Consider the following 25,348-nt stretch of genomic DNA (forward strand, 5'->3'; position numbering starts at 1 on the left):
CGCGTGCTTCCAAGCTTTCACCAACAATCAGGATTGCCACTTCATCGATTGTTGGAGCATTAAATGTGCGTTCATGTGTTCCAGCTGGTCTTTTATCTGCTCTGATTACTATTTTATAGTCATCTCTTGGCATGCGCTCTAAAGCGGTCTTGAACAACTTGACCAATGCATGATGTTCATGAAGCATTTGCTGCAAATCTTGGAGAATTGCTCTTTTCATCGCAGTGTTGATTTCTTGGCGCCGATCAAGTTGCTCTTCCATATTGCCCATGAAGTATATTTGCAAGAATTTGTGCTGTTCATCTTCAATAGGTTGCAATGATCCAATGCGATGGCAAATCTGGCCTTGAATCTTTACATTCAAAGCCATAGTTATAGTTAGATTTACAAACACTTTTTACAGAAATCTAACCAACTACATTATCCCAAATAAGAAAATAAAATTTTTAACGTAAATTACCTTAAATGTCGGATTATATCCGTGTTCTTCAATAATTTCCGCCCCAAATGAAGTCATTTGGAAACAGGCATTGTATTTTTGAGTGTTCGCTAGAAAATGTCGTGATTCTAGTGTTTCGCCATAAAGCAGGGAACGCAATGGCTCTGGTGGCGAGACCACTAATGGCAATGTCACTTTACCACTAAGGCAGCACAAACCGGGCGTTTCACCAGCAAACTTCAATGCGCCACAATGCTGGCAAACAACGTCCATTGGACCAATGCAAACTAAACGATTCAAGCTGTAGTCAATGGTACAATCATATCGAAACGCTGCTCGATTCAAATCAATCCTTGAACCATTTCTTATTGCCGTTTCACGGGCTGCCTCTCTTTGAGAAGCACGAATTAAGGCCCTTCTTTGCTGGGTACTAACGCGGCGCCTTTCTCGTTCTTCGTCAGATAATTGACTCGCGGTATTCCGTAGCCTAATTGCATTATGGGTCCGCTGGGAAAGATTAGATCTTCTAGGACGCGACATTTTCATTAATAGTAATACTGAATATGCACAATCGCACAAAACCACATAAAATATCGAGAAATCGAGAAATATAAATAAAAATTATTTACAAAAATAATGTCGAGAAATACAAATATAAATTATTTACAAAAATAATGTCTGAGAAAAACAAATTCAACAATACCTACCTGAACTTTCGAGATATTTTGGTTTTGTCCGTATGCGTATTGTTTTTCAAAATTTTTTTTTTAACAAATGTGCTTTTTTATGATTAGTCAGGTTCGCCTGAGGCTGTGCCGTAGACTGACTGACTACATTTGTTTATTTACTTCTACACTATTGTCAAAACTGTCACTGTTACCAAGCCTACTGGGTATAAAAAAAATTTGAACATTTGGGGAAAAAACCGCGTTTTTCAAGTATTCGGCAAATTTTTTCAGTATTTTTAAGACCCTATACTAAACTCGTTGCGGAGACAAATCCAACAAATCAAAAACCATGAAAATTGGTTCAGCCCAAATCAAGTTATAAGCAGTCTTCACTTTTACACAACTTTCTTTTATATATATAGATTACGCATATCGTTTGATGATTCGTGAAAATTCTGACAATTATTTGTTGCGATTTCGTCGACTGTTTCAACAATACTGCGTTGACATGTACGTGAAAATCGAAACGGAGCACCTGACTTTCATCCGTTTGAATCAAGCTAAATTGCGTTCGGAAGAGTATATTCATTTACGCGATGCAATAATTACAGACGGAGATTCTGAAAATGTTGGTCGATTGACTATTTTACCAGCGACATACACAGGTAGCCCGCGTCATATGCATGAATATGCGCAAGATGCAATGACATATGTTCGTCATTATGGTCGGCCAGATCTATTCATTACATTTACATGTAACCCGAAATGGATCGAAATTATTCAATTGCTGCTTCCCGGACAAACATCAAGTGATCGACACGACATCACCGCACGGGTTTTCAGGCAAAAAATTCGGTCACTAATAAATTACATTGTTAAGCAACACGTCTTTGGGATTACTCGATGCTGGATGTATTCAGTCGAATGGCAAAAACGAGGCCTACCGCATGCTCACATTTTAATTTGGTTAGTAGACAGAATTCGGCCAGATCAAATAGATGACATAATATGTGCAGAAATTCCTGCTCCTGAAACCGATCAAGACCTACATGATATTGTAATCACGAATATGATTCATGGACCATGTGGCAATATCAACCGCCAATCACAGTGCATGGTCGACGGCAAGTGTTCCAAACGGTATCCGCGAAAATTCACGGCAGAGACCATTACAGGCAACGATGGTTATCCGTTGTATCGGCGTCGATCACCCGATGATAACGGAAGAACTATCACAACTAAAGTGAAAGGAATCGATTTCACAATTGACAACAGTTGAGTGTATCCCAACCTGAACAACATACCTTTTAATCATTTTTTACCTAGAAATAAGGGTAGGGCAATGCAACGCTTGCTGGGACTGCTAGTACATATATATTTTTGCTTTTTTCAAAACTATAGCTAAAACAACACTTCTATGCTCGAATTTGAGTTTAAAAAAATGTCAGTCGGAATTGTTTTGAAAAAATGCAAGTTAAATTTGTGGCACAATTCTTTAGCCACAGTGTAGCTGCTGCGATACGCACAGTTGTCGATTCAGGTGGGTGTGCCGATTGCAAAGAAAGTGCAATTGCATCGGCTATAATTATTAAAGAAAAAAAAAAAAAAAGATATTTTTGATTGCTTAAATGTGTTATTTGATAGCAATCCTTATTGATGTACCCTTAGGGAGAAAAATAGTGTCCACAAGTACCTTCTGGAAATGCGTGAGTACTTCCAAAATCTGCATTATCCACACAAAGTATACCGCTTTGATGGGATGATCATTACAATCCCATCAGTGGTTTGGCGAAAATATTTGGAGTGACAGCAATGATTCTTTCTTTGTTGCCACATCAAAATTTAACCAAGACCCATTAGAAAATATATATTATTTAATGTTATCTTTGAAAATGTTGACTTCTGCTTCTGTGTCTGGAAATTGCATTTATGTTGGCCAGTATCATAAAAGATAGTAGGTCTCAACTATATGTATTTCATGACCAATGTAACTAACGTCACGTACAGATATTTAACCTTAAGACGCTAATTTAGAATTAGAATTGACATCTAATGTCAGGACTGCTCATATACAAAATTCATTTAATGAAAATGCATTCCGATATTTTGTTGGCTATCTTCTACAGAAGCTGTTGCAAAAACCAGATTGTGAAGTTTGTATAAGTCTTTTAAAGTTATAGGAAGAACACTGCCTTCTTAGTATTTGATACTCAATAAAACTTTCCACTACATAAATCAATATGTCTAAGCGCAAGTAGTATTAATATATTGGCGCGCACTGTAATTGTGCTTCTAATTACTTGTCTATTTTCCGTTATGCGTGCCTATGCCCATGTGCGCGTGTGAGTCGTGCCTGAATGTTCGATGCCCTTGAATAAAGAATGTGAGTGGTATGACAAGATATGGTGATTGATTTGGTCTCACATGAGCGCAGCTTGCATAGTGAGGAATTTGGTGGTCAGTATGTGAAGTCGGATGAGTTTGCTATTCTCAGAATTCCGCGACTGTTGTAATTCTACAAGAATATTGCATCAGCCGTTAGGTTGCAATTTGTCGAATATGATTTGCTACAAGGAAATGTCTCGTTGTAGCTGGGTGACAGCGTCTGTATTCTGTCCTGTTGAAGCAACAGCATTTGTCGAAGCACCAGCATTCTCTTTATTCACTATCTAATATAATATAAATATTGTCTAATGGGTTTCATATCACCCGGAAAATTTTAAATTATTAGACCAGAAATTGTAAACCATTGCTCAAGTAATGATAAAGATATGCTAACCTCCATATTGGAAAAATATTTTAAATCTTTTATAAGGGGATTCCTTCTTCGAGAGTTAATACAGGAGAAATGAAAATTATATTAATAGAGCCCAGAAAAACTGTGCAAAGGAGACCGTACAGACTTAGTCCAAATGAGTTGGAGTTGGTACAAGACAAGATTGGAGAGTTAGTGGAATGCAAAGCTATCAGACCCAATTGCTCACCCTTTGCAAGTCCTATGATGTTAGTGAACAAAAAAGATGGTTCCCATCGACTGTGCGTCGATTCACATGTTTAGATATGGCAAGCGGATATTACCAAATTCCTATGCGTGAAGATTCGATCGAGTGTACGGCTTTTGTCACCCCTGATGGCCAGTACGAGTATTTGTCAATGCCGTTTGGTCTTAAAAACGCACCTTCAGTCTTTCAGTGTACAGAGATGCATGCACTTGGAGAGCTTGCAAGTACATTTGTTGTAGTTTATATGGACGACGTATTAGATGTGGGTGCAACGCAAGGTAACGCTTTGGAAACACTACAGATCACTCTTCATCTTCTTACACAAGCCGGGTTTCCGTTCAATATTAAAAAGTGTTCCTTCTTGAAGTAGACGGTTCAATATTTAGGATATGAAGTGAGCGTAGGCGAAATACGCCGAATCCACTAAAAACTTCACCACTAACTGCTCTACCACCTCCTAAATCGGTTTCGGCTTTAAGACAATTTATTGGATTGGCATCATATTTTCTGCAATCTATAAAGATATTCTTGTTTGAAGAAGCCATTATATCTTATGAAGTCGGAAAAGAACGGCTTTGTCTGGAAGCCAGAATATGAACAAATAAGGCAAAAAGTCTAGGATACGGAGCCATTAGAATCAACATAGAATCAACAATAAGCCTCATGTCGTTGAGTTTTTCAGTAAGGCAACTTCACCTGCTGAGTCGTGATACCATCTTACGAATTGGAAACTCTTGCGGTTGTCCTGGCTGTAAAACATTTTCGACATCATTTGACTGGCAGAGATTTCGTCGTTTTTATACTCTCAACTCATTAAAAATGGGAAATGATAACAGGCAGAAGGAGGTGTGGCAGACCCTACAAAGTATATACATGTATTCTTGATCAGGGTGACGAGCTGAGTCGATTTAGCGCTCTCCGTCTGTCCATATGTATAAATGCGTCGATATCAGAAGATATAAGAGCAAATACATATGTAAGTCTGCACGCATAGCATCAAGAAATCCAGCCTTATACACGCGCTTATTTATATGTGTGTATGTATGTACACATAAATGCGTAGTTTAGCATATTCTAAGAATCTCGTTGCAATTGATTTGTCTTTCCATTGTTTTTGAATTTCCAGCCGCTATATTGGCTTAGCTTTGCTATGTGGCGTCATAACAATAATGTGATTTTGTTTTAACTACTGTTGTTCGAAACGATGCGGTGGTGCTGTAGGCAAAAGCGCCGGCGATATTTATTTTAGATATTTTGACATGAACATGCTATTCGGCTTGGTTGCGAGCTTTTAGCTTTTTATATTTTACTAGCTGGCCCGGCAAACGTTGCATTGCCCTCTATATTATTTCTAGGTAAAAAATTGTTGAAAGCTATGTTGTTCAGGCTGGGATACACTGATAAATTTATTAATCGGATTTTCATTCAAGCACCTTGTTGTAAACGACATTCTTCGTTTTTTGGTCGGGTGCAAGAACAAATAATGCGGATCGTTTGCCAACACGTGAGCATGCCACGTACAATTGACCATGAGAAAAACACGCATTTTCTAGATTGAGGCCACAAATAGTCAAAGATTGGCCCTGTGACTTGTTGATCGTCATGGCGAAGGCAAGACGAAGCGGGAATTGAATTCGTTTAAATTCAAAGGGCATATCTGTTGAGCTCATCGGAATCCTAGGAATAAGAACTTCCTCATCTTTAAATTTTCCTTTGAGTATCAACGCGTGAATCACATTGCTCATCAGTTTTCTTATCACCAAAAGCGTTCCATTGCACAGTTTTGGTTGGTTTAAATTTCTAAGCATGCAAATCATGGAGAATTGCTCTTTTCATAGCTGTGTTCATTTCTTGACGCCGGTCAAGTTGTTCTTCCATATTGCCCATGAAGTATATTTGCAAGAATTTTTGCTGTGCATCTTCAATAGGTTGCAATGATCCAATGCGATGGCAAATCTGGCCTTGAATCTTTAAATTCAAAGCCATAGTTATTATAGTTATATTTACAAACACTATTTACAGAAATCTAACAAACTACATTATTCAAAATTTTTTTTTGGCAGTCATAGAAAATAAAATTTTTAACGTAAATTACCTTAAATATCCGTCTCCAATATTTTCCGCCCCAAATTATGTCATTTGGAAACAGGCATTGTATTTTTGAGTGTTCGCTAGAAAATGTCGTGATTCTAGTGTTTCGCCATAAAGCAGGGAACGCAATGGCTATGGTGACCGCTAATGGCAATGTCACTTTACCACTAAGGCAGCACAAACCGGGCGTTTCACCAGCAAACTTCAATGCGCCACAATGCTAGCAAACAACGTCCATTGGACCAATGCAAACTAAACGATTCAAGCTGTAATCAATGGTGCAATCATATCGAAACGCTGCTCGATTCAAATCAATCCTTGAACCATTTCTTATTGCCATTTCACGGGCTGCCTCTCTTTGAGAAGCACGAATTAAGGCCCTTCTTCCCTGGGTACTAACGCGGAGCCTTTCTCGGGCGATTTCTCGCTCTTCGTCAGATAATTGACTCGCGCTATTCCGTTGCCTAATTGCATTATGGGTCCGCCGGGAAAGATTAGATCTTCTAGGACGCGGCATTTTTATTAATAGTAATACTGCCCTCGCACAAAACCATATAAAACAATCGAGAAATATAAATATAAATAATTTACACAAATTTATGTTTGAGACAAACAAATACCTGAACTTTCGAGATATTTAGCTTTTGTAAAAGTCCAAAAATACAATTTTTAATAATTAACTTTTTTTTTTTTAATTTCGAATTTTGAATTTTGAATTTTTTATTTATTTTTGATTGTTAGGTTTTAATCTTTTGATTTTTTTTTTAATTTTTGCAGATTTTTGATTTGAAATATTTATAAAGTTTAAAAGTCCGAAAATATAAAAAGCCAAAAATACACTTTTTAACAGAGCTTGCAAATGAGAGTTGAGCGTTTTTTCGTTTATTCTCTTTCTCGCATCATATTCAAAAAAAATTGTGTAGACACGTCTCTCTCTGAGCGTCACTCTCTGTTTTTCTTCAGCATCTGTTTCGCTCAGACGCAGTGCGATGACTCATTCGTGTGACGCACTCACATGAGTGTCGCGTAAAACTAACACGATTTTCTCTCACACAAAGCCTCTCAGCAAGAAACACTTTGACTAACAAACTCAGCAGAAAATGTTTTTGCCTTCGTGTGCATGTAAATACACGCATACATGCATACAAAAAGAACGCAGCAATCGCGCGTGATTACCCATACAAACGCAACTTACCGTTACTTCATTTAACTCAAGCAAACGATCAGTGTTTGACTTGAGGAAACGAAAACAGAAACAACTATCTCCCTCAGAGCGCGAGAGAGCTAAGCCAGACGCGACAAAAACACTTTCTGTCTGAGTATTTTTTGCCTGTGTCACTGAAAGACACTTTTTTGCAGACAACGAAAAAGTGTTAACAGTTTTTTGCAAGCTATGCTTTTTAATAATTACCTTTTTTTTTTTTAATTTCGAATTTTTAATTTTTTATTTATTTTTTGAACAGTCAGGTTTTAATCTTTTGATTTTTTGCAGATTTTTGATTTGAAATATTTTTCCTTTTGATTTGAAATTTTTTTTTTTTTTTTTTTTTTTTTTTTTTTTTTTTATTGTCAAAACTGTCACTGTTACCAAGCCTACTGGGTATAAAAAAAATTTGAACATTTGGGGAAAAAACCGCGTTTTTCAAGTATTCGGCAAATTTTTTCAGTATTTTTAAGACCCTATACTAAACTCGTTGCGGAGACAAATCCAAAAAATCAAAAACCATGAAAATTGGTTCAGCCCAAATCAAGTTATAAGCAGTCTTCACTTTTACACAACTTTCTTTTATATATATAGATTAATTTTATAAAAATGTTTCTTCCGTGCTATCAATGCCTATTAAGCCTATTTATGTGTATAAATACATAAATAGATGGCTGACGCATATAAATGCCGCAATATAGGCACTATAAATGCCAATTTTGCGGTTTGCCACGCCCCCTATGGGCGGACATATATCTATAGCTATATCCATAGCTCGTTGGACGTGGGTGGTCAACTCGCGTATATATACCAAATTTCAGGTCTCTAGCATCAATAGTGTCCAAAATATAGCTGAATTCGAAAAATCACTATATCTTCAGGTCCAATTTGCCACGCCCCTAGTAGGCGTAGATATATAATTTTTCACCCATCTTTATAGAATTCAAACATCAGCTTACGTGCAAAATTTCAGCATTCTAGGTTTATAACTTTAGGAGATACAGTTTTGTCCGATTTGCCACGCTCCCAATGGGCGGAGATATATCCGCCATAGCTCGTGATCTTGGGTGGTCGGCGCGGACCTACATACCAAATTTCAGCTTTCTAGCTCTTCAACAAACGTGATTTCTGGTATATCGGAAAATGCATTTTCCGATTTGCCACGCCCCTAGTGGGCGTATCGGGAAAACTTTAACACTTTATAAATCGGAGATATACACGAGTATGTGTTCCAAATTTCTCTAGCTTCTCTAGCTTCAATAGCGCCGAAATAGATTGCGTTCATACGGACAAACGGACGGACATTGCACAAAACCAATATACTCATTTCACTTTCGTGAATGAGTCTAAAAATTATCATTAGTTGCACTGATCGGGATTCGAACTGCGAATTCTCGATCGAGCGTAATGCCGCTACTCACTACGCCATCTCACTTTCGGAAGCCGCTTTGGCAAAACTGAAATAGATTCACTGCTGCAGCGCCATCTTCCAAAACTCAACCAAACTAACAGGTGATGTAAATGTTCTAAAAGAAGTTTGAATTTACGTGTGCATACGTATACGATACTGTTGTAGCTGCTACACGTGCGTTTGTTAATTGGCCAAATATTTGATTATACGTTACTAATTTTTGACTGAACGGAATTTAATGAAACTTTCAGCATAAAATCTACATATTAAATTGGATATTTGATTATATAGTATATAGCTATAGTGGCATCTGACTTGAACTGGAATGTTTTTATTCGATAAAAACATAACGGGATGGTTTATCGAATTTTAAAAGCAAACTCGACACCGCGCTGTATATACAGTCATTACGTTCAAGCATACGGACGGACGGGCAGATGGATAAACAGACAGACAGACAGGGCCAAATCAACTCAGCTCGTCGCCCTGAACAAGAATATATATACTTTATGGGATCTGCCACGCCTCCTTCTGCCTGTTACATACATTTCAACAAAACCATTATACCCTGATTTCCCATTGAAAATGGGTTCAGGGTATAACAAGTATAAACGTTGCAGTCGGGCGATATCGATTGCAGAATACTCATTCACAGCCCAAACGCTGTCACCAGAGTATATAGTGCAATTTTTAAGTCTAGTGCGCAACAAAAAACACGGCATGATCCCATTAAAATTGGAAAATCATCGATAGCTATTGCTATGATCATTGCATCATTGCATTCAAATTACATCTACATATATAAAAGATAGTTGTGTAAAAGTGTACCGAGACTTATAACTTGATATGTGCTGGACCAATTTTCATGGTTTTTGATTTGTTGGATTTGTCTCCGCCACGAGTAGGATAGTAGATCTTAAAAATACTGAAAAAATTTGACGAATACTTGAAAAATGCGGGTTTTTCCCTAAAGATTCAAATTTCCATTGATACTCAGTAGGCTTGATAACAGTGACAGTTTTCGGTCCTGCTCTCATACTATACAATAGTATAGAAGTAAATAAACAAATGTAGTCAGTCAGTCTACGGCACAGCCTCAGGCGAACCTGACTATTCATAAAAAAAGCACATTTGATAAAAATAATACGCGTGCGTACAGAAGCTAAATATTTCGAAAGTTCAGGTATTTGTTTGTCTCAAACATAAATTTGTGTAAATTATTTATATTTATATTTCTCGATTGTTTTATGTGGTTTTGTGCGCGGGCATATTCAGTGTTACTATTGATAAAAATGCTGCGTACTAGAATATCTAATCTTTCCCGGCGGACCCATAATGCAATTAGGCATCGGAATATCGCGAGTCAATTATCTGACGAAGAACGAGAAAGGCGCTGCGTTAGTACCTAGCAAAGAAGGGCCTTAATTCGTGCTTCTCAAAGAGAGGCAGCCCGTGAACGTAAATATGATCCACATGAACTAATGCAATCAGTTCAAACGAATGTACCACTGTTGAATCCTAAGCAGAGGGAAATCTATGATACACTGATTAATGCAATTGATGATGGAAATGGTGGCTTATTATTATTTTTTTTTTTTTTATGCCCCCGGTGGAACTGGGAGGACATTTCTCATGTCATTGATTTTGGCGTTAAAATTGCCATTAAATCTTCAAGCTACTGAACAACCGACATGTAACACTCCGCAATGGCCAAAGTTTTAGTAGCATCAAAAATTATCATATGGGACGAATGCACAATGGCGCACAAACGCGTATTGGAAGCACTAGACCGAACAGTAAAAGATCTGCGCAATGACTCGAGATGTTTTGGTGGTTCAATGATTTTATTATCTGGCGATTTCCGACAAACACTGCAAGTAATTCCATGATCTACTGCTGCCGACGAAATAAACGCTTGCCTCAAAGCATCAAATCTGTGGCGATATGTAACCAAACTTCAACTGTCTGTAAATATGAGAGTTGCATTGTTGAACGATCTATCTGCTGATGATTTCTCGAAGCAATTGCTGAATATCGGTAATGGCAGTATTGCTGTTGACGAATCGTGTGGCTTGATTTCATTTCCTCAAAATTTGTGCAATTTCGTCTCATCAAAAGATGAGCTTATCAACAAAGTATTTCCGAATATCATTGCTTTCCATAAAAATACTAAATGGTTAAGTGAGCGAGCAATTTTGGCGGCTAAAAATAAAGATGTGGATGACCTTAATTTTATAATTCAAAATAAAATCGTTGGTACTCTGTATTCATTCAAATCTATCGACTGTGTAACAAACGAAGAAGAAGCCACTAATTATCCAACTGAATTTTTGACCTCCTTGGATGTGCCTGGTTTACCACTGCACAATTTACAACTGAAGGTTGGCTCGGTAGTTATGATGCTTAGAATTTGAATCCAACCAAAACTGTGCAATGGAATGCGTTTGGTGATAAGAAAACTGATGAGCAATGTGATTCACGCGTCGATACTCAAAGGAAAATTTAAAGATGAGGAAGTTCTTATTCATAGGATTCCGATGATCCCAACAGATATGCCCTTTGAGTTTAAACGAATTCAATTCCCGATTCGTCTTTCCTTCGCCATGTCGATCAACAAATCACAGGGCCAATCTTTGACTATTTGTGGCAAAGCAACGTTTGCCGGGCCAGCTAGTACATATGTATATAATTTATACAATTTTTATTTTTGTTATATAAATACAATATGTATTTACATATATCCATATATTGGATACCGGCTTCAAGCTAGCAGCAGATCAGCGCGATTTTCCTATAAATGTGCACACACTCATCGTCTATTCTATGCGTACAGACAGAAGCGCGCCATTTCCCACATTCTTAGAATTTCGATTGATTTCAGGATTTTCTAGCCGTTACTGTAGTTTTCTCAGATGACGATCTTTTATAAGTTATTCTATTTTAGAAACTGGCTGATCAAGCAAAGCAGTAGCGCGGGTGCTAAAGGCGACGCAAGTAATGTTAGAGTAGAAGGTTCAACCTCTCCGGTGTTATTTTTTTGTTTTCATACATACATATTTCGTTTTTTATAATGAATGGATGAATGAATGGCACTTAATACTTTTCTTTTTCTTAGTCGAATAGTTTTATAAGTTTCAATTTGTTTCTTCATAAATAGCCCTCCAAAAACATATACACATATACATACATTTGTATATATGTAAATACATATAAGTCTGCACGCAGAGCATCAAGCATTCTAGCCTTATGCACGCGCTCATTTGTATGTGTGTATTTATGTATTATGTGTAAATGCGTATTCTAGCAGCATATTCTAAGAATCCCTAATTTGAATCCTAATTTGTCTTTGCATTGTTTTTGAATTTCCAGCCGCTACACTGGCTATATGGCGTCATAACAATAATCCGATTTCGTCTTAACTACTGTAGTTCGAAACGACACGGTGGTGCTATAGGCAGAAACTCGGGCGATCTTTATTTTAGTTGTTTTGACAAACATGCTATTTGGCTTGGGTGCGAGGTCAAATCCCGCGGAAAACTTTTTTTTTTTTTTTTGAAATTGCAAATTTTTGTTATTTTAGCTGCTTTTATATTTTTTAAATTTTATAAAAATGTTTCTTTCCGTATTATGAATATCCATTAAGCTTATTTACATCTACAAATACATAAATAGATAGCTGACGCATATAAATGCCGCGATCAGGGCACTATAAATGCCGATTTCCACTCCCCTAGACTCCTCATTTTTGGCCAGTTGTTAGAACGAGCAACCGGAAACCCAATCGCAAATCAGGGGTGAAAATTACAGGGTATTCTTCGATATGCCACGCCACTGAAGAGGCGTAAAATTTATTTTTGGGGCCTCGATAGAGGAGGCTAACAGTTACTCAACTATAAATAAGATAGATATAAACTTTTGCGGCTTGCCACGCCCCCTATGGGCGGACATATATATACCATAACACTTGGGTGGTCACGTTCACGTATTCATAAAGTGTGCATAAATAATTGTTTACCATGAGAGCATGACCGAAAACTGTCACTATTATCAAGCCAACTGCGTAAATTCTCAATGACAATGCAAAGAGCGAAACGAAAACAGAAATAACAGTCCCGCAGTCTCGACTAGAACTTTCTTACTTAAATTAAAAAAAAAAAAAAAAACAACTAATTTTTTCCATGTGAATACACTTTTGTTTCAAACTGTCAGTACATGATAAAAACCAATATCGTTTGTTGATTTTATAGTTTCAATAATAATAGTAATATTTAGCAATTTAAAACAACACGTTCTTCACAATTTATTTGTTTTATTTATTTACATGTATGCTTCCGTTTGCTTATGTTTGTACGAACATAGGATGAAACGCACATAAGAGCATATGTTAATTTGTTTAGTTTTCACTCACGTATTTCCAAACACAATTAACAAATAAATTTACAATAATAAACTCAATATGGACACAAAATAAAAAACGTAAAATTTGAATGGGGCGTTTTGCTTTATGTCCGAGCATCTACGATCGCAACTAGTACCAACCACACGTTCGATAGCTATCGCCGACCGCCACAATTTCGTGTCGATAGTTGTCCACGATCAGAACTCATCGTAGTCAGTGCTGCCATTTTAGCCATTAAGTTGCTAGATCTAGCAATTTTGAATTTGAGTTTGCAATTTTTTTTTTAATTGCTATTAGCCACAAATATAGCTATTTAAAAAAAAAATTATGCAACTTTTAGCAATTTTGTGATTTTTGTGATCTCACAATAACATCATCTTAAAAAGAACTCAACTTGTTCAAAATCATAACAATATCGATAAATGCACAAACTTGTGAACAATAGTTCAATAGTTGTGAACAATAAGTAGTTCACAAATTCATCGAAAGTGATCGAGTGTCATCTGTGCGCTGAGCTTTAAATTGTATGCTGTTTTGTTAGGTTCATTAAAAGTTTTATAAAATATGCCAAAAACGTATACCCAAAAATTTCGCGATGTGTGGTTGAGTGGGGAGTTTAAAGAGTGGATTCGCAAGGATGACACAGACTCAACAAGGGCCTATTGCGCCTATTGCAAGTGCACTATTGGCGCGAAGCTTTATGATGTGCGCCACCACGCTGCCACAAAAAAACATATAAGTGCGATGGGTGCGTGTACACAAAAAAACAAGTTGCCTTTTGTGGTAAAATTTGACAAGACGGAGGAGCATGAGGCTGCACTGGGCCTATAATTAAAATTATAAAAACTCTTTATACAAACTTAGAAAAATATTAAAGATATGGATTACAAAGGCATGATAAATGCTGCCATAATTATGTGCTGCCAAAAAAATGTTTGGCAAATATAAGCGACAGCTCCAAATATGCTATTAATGATGAAGAAAGTATATTGGAACTATTGGACGACATTTTAACAATCATTTAAAAACTTAATCATAAATAAAAGTAATAAATTTAACATATAAAATTTTAAACGATTTTGGGTTTTAATTGAAGAGGCGCGCTTACATTTAAGTAGATGATTTTATTTCAATGGTTGTGGGTTTTCCTATCAGAATGATTTTTGCTAAAAATGTAGTACCTGATCAATCCCTGTGGGCAAATTGGAATGCGATTTTCGATCCCTTGTACCTGCACATATACAGGTGAAATTTACCTTTTTAATAAGAAGCATATGTATGTACATACATACATATACTGGCTAAATGGACCCATTTTAAAGAGTGCATCTGTTAGATGTCATAAAAATCATACAATTAAAAAATACCTATAAAAGTAATAGGAAGTGCACTTGTTATTTTAGTTAGTCAGCTACTTAAATAAAAGCGCCTCTTCCGGTCAAACCCAAAATCGTTCACACAATTCTAAGTTGTCGTAGGCACACGTCAATGCTCATGTCGCATGCATACACTTATAAACATACACACTTGCACATACATATAAAGGCTCTGAACTGCTTCTACAATGATTACCCCATCATTTGTGAGCATGGCGGCCCCTGCGTACACACAATCAAACATATTTATGTAAGTGTGAGCACTTCACAAGATCGACCAAATGCAAATGCTAGGATTTCAAATTGCTATAGCCAGCAAGGGCTTTGCACACAGGCATACAAATGCTCATAGTACATGTAGCATACTGTAAGTGTGTGTGTGCATGCTCGTCGCGAAAACATTTTCATTATGCGCACCAACGCTTTCATACTCTTCCCACAAATAATAACGAAAACGCATGGCAAACGGTTTGAAAAGTTCGGTATACTCTTCACTCAGAAGGGAAGACATGGGTTCTTGCTGCGAAGAAATTTCAATTTTCGTGAGCTGCTGCTTGTGCTCACAATGTGAGCCTCACATGTATACATACATATACACATTCGAGAGAGCAGAGAGCATCGAGAGAGAGAGAGAGCAAGGGAAACATTGAGCATAGAGGGATCTTTTGTTCAAAAGTTGACCATCTCTGTCGAGCGCATGAAGCGAAATGATTGTGCGTTCGTATTTTTTCGTAGCTCGAACCTAAAAGTAAGGAGCCGAGCGAGTCCAAAGCTGTCTGGGGTGTTAAAGCCTCAAAAAAAGCGTGCAAAAAGCTTTCCACTAGTTGTCTAGTCTATGTGTTCTCTGGTTAGTGGCGCCACCAAGTAGTAAATTATCGATGGATGAAAAAACAATCGATATATCATGAAAGCCCAAATCCATCGATACTATCGATAGACCCCATCGATTGCAGCCCTATTAGACATCTAGAATAATTTTTTTTGAACGATGTGAGCTGATGTTTCGATTCTATAAAGATGGGTGAAAAAAACAATAATATCTACACCTACTAGGGGCGTAGCAAATCGCACCTGAAGATTTAGTAATTTTTCGAAGTCTGGTATGTTTTAGGAACTATTGGTGCCAGAGACTTCAAATTTGGTGTATGTACATATATGCTGGTTGAGCTCCCAAGTCCAACGAGCTATGGTAGATATATGTCCGCCCATAGGGGGCGTGGCAAACCGAGAAAAGTTTATATCTCCTACAGTTTAAGAGCTAGAAGCTTCAAATTAGTAGTTGAGTTACTGGTAGCCTCCTTTATCGATGACCCAAAAATAATTTTTACGCCACTTTAGGGGCGTGGCATATCGAAAAATACCCTGTAATTTTCACATTTTTTTGAGAGTAACATTCAAACTAACTGCAAACTACCCTAACTGGGTACCGTTATCTCGTTCTAAGAACTGACTAAAAAGTGTCTACGCCCAGTAGGGACTTCGCAAATCGGGAAAACTGCATTTTATACAGTATTAGAGCTAAAATTAGCTGCTGAATTTCTGATGGGATGTGAATGAGTATTCCGCAGTCGGTAACGCCCGTTCTTACTTGTTAATATGATATTTTAAATTATTTTTTCAATATATTTTAATTCATTAATTCTCATTTAGTTTCTTTATTTTAACAATTCTTATTAACAATACTAACAATATAATTTTTAACATTGTTGACACCCGCGAGGATGGTGCGGATTGCTCTTCTTCCTCAGATTCCAGGATTAGTGGTTATCTGCTACTGAAGATCTTATAGGTGGCAAGAATGCTTTTTTTGGACGACGGTTGCACCGTGTTTACGTATTTTTGAATCGATCTTTCACGAACACGTCGTAGTTGCGTCGTAGTCGTAGTTTCTAGCTGTGGTTTAGGCACTATTTATGTTCGTTGCTAAGGTTTCGTTGGTTGCAGATTAGGCACTACCGTTTTCGATAGTTGCGAATTAGGCACTAACGATTTCGTCACGTTCACAAGCAGTATTATAGGTGCTCTCGCGAACAATAGTTTGTACTATGATTTCCGACGTGTAAACTTTCCGTGGTTATGATCGCGGGCCCCTACTCGGGCGCCAATTAAATATTCGAAAGCGGGTTTTTAGTAACAAAAATACTTTATTACTTTCGGAGCTGGATTAGAACTAGCTTAAGAATAATTACACAAGTACTATTTATATATTTATATTTATATTGGCGTCGCTGCCGCCGTGGTCACTGCTGTTGCTGCTGATAGGTGTCTTATGACACGATGGCTCCCACGGTGGTACTGACTAGGCGCGCGTGGCGGATATGCAAACGTTGGCCAGAATGTGTTTTGGCCAAGTGCATTGATCTTATTATTATTGCTGACGATAGGCTCCCAGTGCACTGGAGCCATGATATAACTGGGCCGATGCATTGCCCTTTTGTAGGGTCTATCGTTAACTCTTCCCCCCTTAGATGCGGACGTTTTCGGTCGCAATATAGAAAAATTGAACATTTTCTCTCTTCTCTGATTTGGATGTTGTGATTTGGACTGTGGTGGCTGACGTCTTCCGTTTCAGCAAGTATCCGGCCACTACCATAATTATCAGTGGAGTGCCAGAGAGTGTTATATTGACTGTTGCTCTTATATTGTTGCTGCTCTTCAGGGTTTCTAATTTTCTCGTGTTGTTGATATTTATTTCCTTGAGCATTTGCAGTGAGAGTACTTTGTCGATCTTGTTTGTTTCCGCCATGATTTGGAATAATGGAGGGGTGGCTTCTGCGAAGGACATGACTTTTGATTTATATATGTTATCTTCGATGCGTACCGTGGAGTTTAAAATTGTACCGCTGTACTGCGGACGATAGGCTCCCACGGTTGCGGCTGCGTTGCTGGTTTGTTTGTGCTGACATAGCGCACGTGTCGAAAGTGCATGCACTGGGGCCGTGATATAATTGGGTCGGTGCAATGCCCTTTTGTAAGGTCTGTCGGTAACTTAAATATGTACGGGCTCTAAAAATACTACAGGCAGCAAGAGCTTCGCACACAGGCATACAAATTTACATAGTACATGTAGCAAGGGACAGTGTGTGGGTGCCTGCTCGACACGAAAACATTTTCATTATGCGCACCAATGCAACGAAGAGTATTGATTTTGTGTTCCCATATTTTCGTAGCCCGAACTTAAAAAAATGGGCAAAACGCTTTACACTACTTGTCCGGTCTATGTGTTCTATGGTTAGTGGCTTAAAACTATAAACCAAATCAGAAATCGCCGTCATCTAACTTCCGTCTAGGAAATCGCAAACGTAAGTCGTACGTTTCAACCCGCACGTCTGTTTCAAAAATGTCGCTTTCTGACTCTATACCGCTTTGATTCTTCAGAGCTCCACTCTGGCGGCTCAGTTCTAAGCCGACGGGCTTAGGTCAACGTCGTGGGAGAAGTTAGAGCCGCACTATGAAATACATTCCAAAGCACTTAGCCAGGGAGCTGGTAGTAGCGAAAGTTAAAGCCATGGAGGTGAAATTCTTTCAGAATCCACTTTCCTTAGAGATTGTCTCTCTTAAAACTAAGACTTCTACTCTCATCGTCCCAGATCTGGCTAACCTCCATTCGTCTCCGATTCCAAAACTCCTGTTAAACAAACCTCCGAAAATTCAGTAAATTTACCCCGAGCGGAAATTTTTGTCTTTATATACCTATTTATCCTTCCGGCTATTATTAAGGGAGGCTATTAACCAAATATGTTTGGATCTCTTCTAGGTCTACTTTCACAGACGACACTGAAAGCGGTCTCCTTCTTGACTACTTAAGTTTCCGTTTCGAAAGATACAGAACTTGAGTCTTATTTGTCTTATGTTTTTTGTGTTTTATGAGGAAATTCTTCTATTCCGAGTTCCCAACAGCATTTCGGACAGTGAGAATGATTCATTCAGGCTCAACATTCCAACCAGACCCCCGTGCTCCTTGCGATGTTCAGCTACCTTTCATGTCGTATTCTGGCGAGCAAGCTATTCACTTTCCTACTCAATCGATGCCGTTGTCAGAAGGTAGCAGGCCTACCGGATCTAATTTCTTCCAGTACCGCGTATACAAAGGATTCCACGATCTTCTGAACTGCCGGCGCTCTCAGGGCCTTCCACAATTTTACGAAATTGACTAAATATGACATATCTACGTCCAATAGAGGCATAATAAATCGGTTATGAATATATAGCGTTTTCCACTAATTCCGCTATATTTTGAGCACTAATATAATATACTCAGGATGATAGCTCAAAAATTTATTTACATAAAGAGAATATGCATATATTTTTTATACCCTGAACCCATTGAAAATCGGAAATTAGATCAGATAACCATTAATCTGAAATGTATGTATGTATGACGTCATTCTACGAAAATTTAACGCTGACGTGGCAGACGTTGATGCTGAAAATTGATGTCCGACTGTAGCTGAAATATATGTGGTAGATGAATCGAAGATAAGTATACTGATCCGAGGTGAGAGCTTTCCAATTATCTTTGATTCTGGTGTATTAGTCCTTGGCTAAAGATAGCTTTGCACAAAAGGCTATATGAAACAACTGAGAGTACTCGGTCGAGACTGCTCGACTGGTTGATGCCCTTGGCTCCTTGGGCTGTTGTTCTGGTTATTCTGCGCACTTTTGTGTACGCATACGGTGGCGCATGCATCCGCTTTGCTGGCTGCGCTGCGTTGAGACCGGTGTTGTGGGAGTTTGTTTGTTGGATGGTTTCTCTTGTGGTGGGACTTTCGGAGCGTGATCGTGGTGCTCGGATGTGTGTGTTCCGAGGTACGGATCTCTAGTACATTTTGGTGGAAGAAGTTTTAGGTGGTGGCAGATATTTGATAAAGTCGCTTAAAGATAATTGAATGTATAAGTGTTGCCATGAAAATGTTCGAAAAATGCCAAATGATTCATGTAGATTTTCTGTCCCGAAATCCTTTGCCCGCAGAAGTCAAAATTATAAGAAAAGTAGAAGAAGTTCGTGTTGACTTAGCAGAAATTACAGATAATTGGCTATTTTCGGAGCAACAACGCGATATGAACATAATGGACATAGTCAAACGATCAAACGCTGGGAACTCAAATCGAAGTTTTAAGAAAATATGAAACTAACCGTGTTGCTATTATTCAGCGAAATGGTAAGACACGTGTACCTGTGATATCGAATGCTTTCAGATAGTCTGTAATTTATCATGAGCATGAAGCAATAAGCCTTCGTCCGGAAAATACAAATGGAATGAATCACATTCCTAAAATTGAAATACCCTGGCATTATACATTAGGAGCAAGTTGAGTGGCAAAGGTGATGTGAAGGAATATGTCACTGTTCATCACACGTTGCGTTGAAGAAAAATCTGCTATAGCACTTTTTGGAGGACCCAATCGTATTATTGCAGATCTGGGCAGAAGCTTTTCAAGTAATGGCTTTAAAGATTTTTGCTCAAGTAATCAAATAGATTTACATTTGGTAGCGACCGGTGCCAGTCAAGCTAATGGACAAGTAGAGCGCATCATGAGTGTACTAAAGAACATGCTTACAGCAGTGGAAACTAGTCAGCGTTCCTGGCAAGACGCTTTAGGAGAGATACAATTAGCTATAAATAGCACAAACAGTCGTGTCACTAAGTATAGCCCGTTAGAATTGTTGATTGGAAAGGTATCTCGACCGCTTGGTCTCTTGCCTATTGACGATGAGGAGCATTGCGTAGATTTAGAGCAAGTCAGGGTACAAGCTAAAAATAATATGAGACGCAATGCTCAATATGATAAAACTAAATATGATAAAGATAAAGCTAAAATCGTAAAGTTTAAGATAGGAGATCATGTCCTACTTAAGGCCCAAGAGAGACATAAAACTAACTTGGACCCCAAGTACAAAGGTCCGTTTTTGATTGTTGATGTATTAGATGGAGACAAATATACACTTAAGTCACTAAGATGCAATAGGACTTATAAGTATTCGCATGATAAGTATTCGCATGATAAATTCCGTTCAGTCAAAAATTAATAAAAAATAATCAAATATTTCGCCAATTAACAAACGCACTTGCAGCAGCTACAACAAAAACATTCGTTGAATCACATCAGCTGTTAGTTTTGTTTAGTTTTGGTAGATGGCGCAGCAACAGTGAATCTATTTGAATTTTGCCAGCGCCACTAGCAGGAGTGAGGTGGCCTAGTGTGTTAGCTGCATGACGCTCGATCGAGAGGTCGCGGTTCGAGTTCCGATCGATGCAACTGGTGTTAAATTTTTTTAATTGTTTCAAAATATTTTTATATTTTCATAAATGAGTTTTCTATTTAATTTATATTTTTAAATACACCGAAATTGAAATTTTAACCATACTTTATGTGCGTTTTTTTAGAATCGCATCAGCAGATAGTTTCGTTCAGTTTTGGTAGATGGCGCTGCAGCAGTGAATCTATTTGAGTTTTGCCAGCGCCACTAGAAGGAGTGAGGTGGCATAGTGTGTTAGCTGCATGACGCTCGATCGAGAAGTCGCGGTTCGAATCCCGATCGGTGCAACCGTTGTTAACTTTTTTAATTGTTTCAAAATATTTTTATATTTTATTAAATGAGTTTGGTATTTTATTTATATTTTTAAATACATCGAAATTGAAATTTCAGCCTTACTAAATGGGCATTTTTATTTGTTGGGTTCAGGGTAGTATCTAGTCGAGCACTCCCGACTAGAGTTTTCTTACTTGTTTTTTTTTTTTAAATGACCGTATATACAGCGCGGACGTCGAGTTTGCTTTTGAATTTTTTGAATTTTTTTTCCTAGGTCTTGCCCCGTCATTTTGTTATCGATTTAAAACATTGAAAATCAGTTTTAAAATTATATCTCGTACATCTTTAAAGCTAGAGTCTTCAACAGACTGTATGCATTTTGTAAGATTTCGGTTTTTGTCAAAATTTACCCACACCCCTAATTCACCACCATCACATTTGTAAAAGGCGTATTTCGAATACTAGAGACTTTTTATTTATTTATTTATTTATTTATTTATTTATTTCTTAAAGCTATTGACAAAAACGAGAGTCAATTTTAATTTAAAAAAGCCTATACAAAGTACACGATATGATTTCAAATAGTAACACCAACCCGATGGGGGTATTTTATTTGCCAGTCCGGCCGGCTATGCCCACGTCTCACAGCCAAATATGGTCAGTGATACTATTGAAGCTATGAAAAGAAAGTGTTAGTAAGAAACTTAAAAAAATAAAATATTAAAATGTAGGTTATTAACAATATGAGCATAATTAAAATAATTCTTAAAATAATAATAAAAATAAAAAAATAATAATAATAATATAAAAAAAAAAATAAATAAATAAATAAATAAAAGTTAAAAAAAAAAAACAATAATAAAAATAAGAAAAAAAAGAAAATAAGAAGAGATAAAGAATAGAAAAAGAAAAAGGACGGTAATAAAAGAAGTTGCAAGAAAAGTTAATAAAAAGAATAAGAAATAATAAAAAGAAAAGAGAAAGGGAAGAGCCAAAAATAGAGTATAAGAATAGAATTGAGAAATCACTAACACAACATTAGCAGCAAAAACGTATGCCAATGCTTATGCCTGGGCATTGTGAGTGGTTTCCCTAAGATAAGCTGATAGTACACTTTTTATTTTAGGAGGAGAGAGCTCTAAGGAAAAAACGTGATAATATTTATTAAAATTAACACAAAGAACATGAAACGCACTGTGCAAAGAATAATCCCTAGTGCACACAGGTAAATGAAGCGGACGATAGTGTCTAGTTGCTCGGGACGGAACCAAAAAATTTAGACGACCCAACAAAGAGGACGTATCAATATCACCACTAATCAATTTATGCAGAAAAACAATTCCTAAAATTGTTCTGCGATTGGTTAGCGATGGAAGATCAATTAGCTGGAGCCTACTATGATAAGACGGTAATCGTAAATTACTGTCCCATCTAAGGTCTCTTAAGGCAAAGAGAAGAAACTGTTTTTGGACCGATTCGATACGATCCTGATACAGTTTATGTTGCGGAGACCATACGACAGAGCAATACTCTAGAATAGGACGCACAAGCGAAGTAAATAAGCGCTTGGTAATAAAAGGATCTTTAAATTCCTTAGACCAACGTTTAATAAAGCCAAGCACACTTTTGGCTTCATTAATGATGGTAGAAATATGAAGATTAAAGTTAAGTTTACAGTCAAAGAACACACCAAGATCTTTGACTGTAAAGATGCGTCGTAAGGAAATATTGCTAATTTTATAATCAACAATTAGAGGAACGGTACGACTGAAGGTCATTGTCATACACTTTGAGCAATTTAGGTCAAGCTGGTTTGCCACACACCAAAGTTGAAATGCATTTAGGTCATCTTGAAGGTGAAGATGTCCATTTGCCCTGGAGTATGGAAGGCAAAGTTTTACATCATCAGCATACATAAATATAGTGGAGTACGAGATACAACTAGGAAGGTCGTTTATAAAAAGGGAAAAGAGCAATGGGCCCAAATGGCTACCCTGAGGTACACCAGACGAAACAAAGATAAGTTTAGACATAGCTGTTCTCAGCAAGACTCTTTGGGTTCTACCCGTTAAATAGGATGAAATCCACGAGACAAGACTGGGTGAAAATCCTAAGCGTTCAAGCTTAAGAATTAGTATGTGATGATGTACTGAGTCAAATGCTTTACTGAAGTCCGTATAAATAACATCGGTTTGCATTTTTTTGGAAAAGCTGTCATTAACAAGCGAAGTGAACTCAAGTAAATTAGAGGACGTAGATCGATTTTGAACAAAACCATGTTGAGATGGTTGAATAATCGATTTGCAAAAATGCTGCAAGGCCGATGTTATGATTTTCTCAAATAACTTCGGAATAGCAGATAATTTCGCGATGCCTCTATAATTGGAAATATCAGATCTTCCACCTTTTTTATATAAGGGAATGATAAAAGATTCTTTCCAAATTGAAGGGAACACAGAAGTATCCAAGGACAAGTTAAACAATTTTAGTAATTGTGACTGAAGAGAAACACTGCACTCTTTAATCACACAACTAGGAATATTATCAGCACCAGGAGAGAAAGATGATTTCAATGTCCTAATGGCTGCAGCCAGAGAGGATGCAGTAACTTTGGGAGTATTTATAGATCCATATTCAGGAAGAGAATAAGGATATGAGTTGCTGTAGAGATCAGGAGAAGAATAAGTGGATTGAAAAAAATCAGCAAATAGATCAGAGGAATCCTGATCATTGCATGTTTTTTCACCTCCAAGGACAAATGAGGACGGCAAACCAGAGGATTTACGCTTCGAGTTTACAAATGAGAAAAATTGTTTGGGATCTCGAGTAAACTGACGTTTGCAACGTGTAAGATAATTCTCATAACAGCTAGAATGTAAAAGATTGAAGTTTGACTTGGCAATGGAATATTTGGACCAGTCAATACTTGAACCAGACTTTTTGTAATTTTTAAAACATTTAGTTTTAATGTTTCTCAAGTTCGAAAGAGTTTTGGTGAACCAAGGTGGCTTATTTGAAGCTGGCGATATACGGCGGAGAGGGACACAAACATCCAGAATAGAGTTTAAGGTAGAATAAAAAAACGATGCTGCTAAATTAATATCAACCGATTCATATAAAATAGACCAGTCTGTTGAATTAATTAGTTCGTTAAGCAAAACGAAATTGCATTTACGATAACAGCGACTAAGTTTAGAAGGCATTGGAGTAGTAGAGGGAGGATTATCGATAGTTAATAAAACCTCTAAAGTGGGGTGATATATATCCTCAGGTAAGGAGAAAGGAGTTGATCTCGCGACATTAATGAGCGAATCATGATTAACAAACACAAGATCAAGAGTGCGATTAAGATGGTTTGAAATAGAGTTCATCTGAAACATAGACAGGTTAAACAATTCATCAAAAAGATAGTGATCAATTGTCGGAATAAAGTAATTTGCATTACAAGTTGAAGACCAAGAAGTGTTCGGAATATTAAAATCACCCAACACAAGAAGACAATCTCTATCATTTACATGTTCATTAACTTGTTTAATACAATTTATGTGGTGAGCATAAACTTGTACATCAGAAGAGGGAGGGATATAAGAACATGTGATGTATAATGAGCACGATGGGAGAGTTAATTTAACCGCTATAATCTCCACATCATGAAGGGACGAAAAGGTAAACAATTCAGAGTGGATAATGGACTTAACCGCAATTAACACCCCACCACCTCTGCGCGACGAACGGTCGAGTCGATAAATAGTGAAATTACTTGAAAGAATTTCACTATTATGAATATTACTACTTAGCCATGTTTCAGTGAAAGCGATAATATCATATTGTACACTGAAACTATGCAAGAAAAGACTTTTAAGTTTTGAGTTTAAGCCACGTACATTTTGATAAATCAGGGACAGCTGAGAAGAGGTTTGTAAGTAATTTAGTTTTTTGGTACAACGTTTGATGAAGATTGCACCGAAGGTAAATTTACTGAAATGGGCATCGATCTGTTACGATTTTTGGGTTTAAATTCATGAACAACTACATGAGGTGGCCAGAAATTAGGATCACAAAGGGTTTTAAAGTATTCTACAGGCACATTGATTTTGAACGAAGCAATTTCACGCGGTGTCGCAAAACTAAACTTCGATATAAAAACATTAGCCGGAATCTTATTTGAGATAAAAGCCGATACTGCCTCAATGGTAGTGTCAGATGAAAGCCTAGATAAGAAA

The 25,348-nt window shown here is 37.3% G+C and overlaps 1 protein-coding gene and 3 long non-coding RNA genes across 16 annotated transcripts in view; 2 read left to right on the forward strand and 2 right to left on the reverse strand.

The window, feature by feature from the left end:
* Pka-C3 (Protein kinase, cAMP-dependent, catalytic subunit 3) overlaps nt 1–25,348 on the reverse strand; it is a 124,191-nt gene that overhangs the window by 26,203 nt on the left and 72,640 nt on the right. Inside the window, exon 1 of one of the 11 annotated variants that reach the window (XM_089468405.1) lies at nt 13,187–13,388. The exons of 7 other annotated variants lie outside the window; for them this stretch is intronic. The gene's annotated coding sequence lies outside the window, so the exon portion shown is untranslated. Of the gene's footprint in view, nt 1–7,611; nt 7,777–13,136; nt 13,389–25,348 lie in introns of those variants that run through there. 3 more of the 11 variants (XM_089468400.1, XM_089468404.1, XM_089468403.1) reach the window with 3 other exon arrangements.
* LOC149269525 (uncharacterized) lies at nt 780–7,605 on the reverse strand. 3 transcript variants are annotated; one of them, XR_016269994.1, is made up of 4 exons: nt 6,821–7,605; nt 6,205–6,734; nt 1,147–6,077; nt 780–996 (listed from the first exon to the last, which is right to left on the reverse strand). It is a non-coding gene; the product is annotated as an uncharacterized LOC149269525 (long non-coding RNA). The 3 variants fall into 3 exon arrangements; XR_016269993.1 differs by having other exon boundaries at nt 1,147–6,734; XR_016269995.1 differs by lacking the exon at nt 1,147–6,077 and having other exon boundaries at nt 6,821–7,601.
* Nucleotides 9,518–13,297, forward strand: LOC149269526 (uncharacterized). The gene is made up of 2 exons (XR_016270012.1): nt 9,518–9,998; nt 10,091–13,297. It is a non-coding gene; the product is annotated as an uncharacterized LOC149269526 (long non-coding RNA).
* LOC149269527 (uncharacterized) lies at nt 13,433–24,965 on the forward strand. Its single transcript, XR_016270008.1, has 2 exons — nt 13,433–16,713; nt 19,563–24,965. It is a non-coding gene; the product is annotated as an uncharacterized LOC149269527 (long non-coding RNA).

Source organism: Drosophila arizonae, chromosome 4 (assembly GCF_054131065.1).
Source record: "Drosophila arizonae isolate 15081-1271.41 chromosome 4, UAZ_ARI_1.0, whole genome shotgun sequence".
NCBI lineage: Eukaryota > Metazoa > Arthropoda > Insecta > Diptera > Drosophilidae > Drosophila > Drosophila arizonae.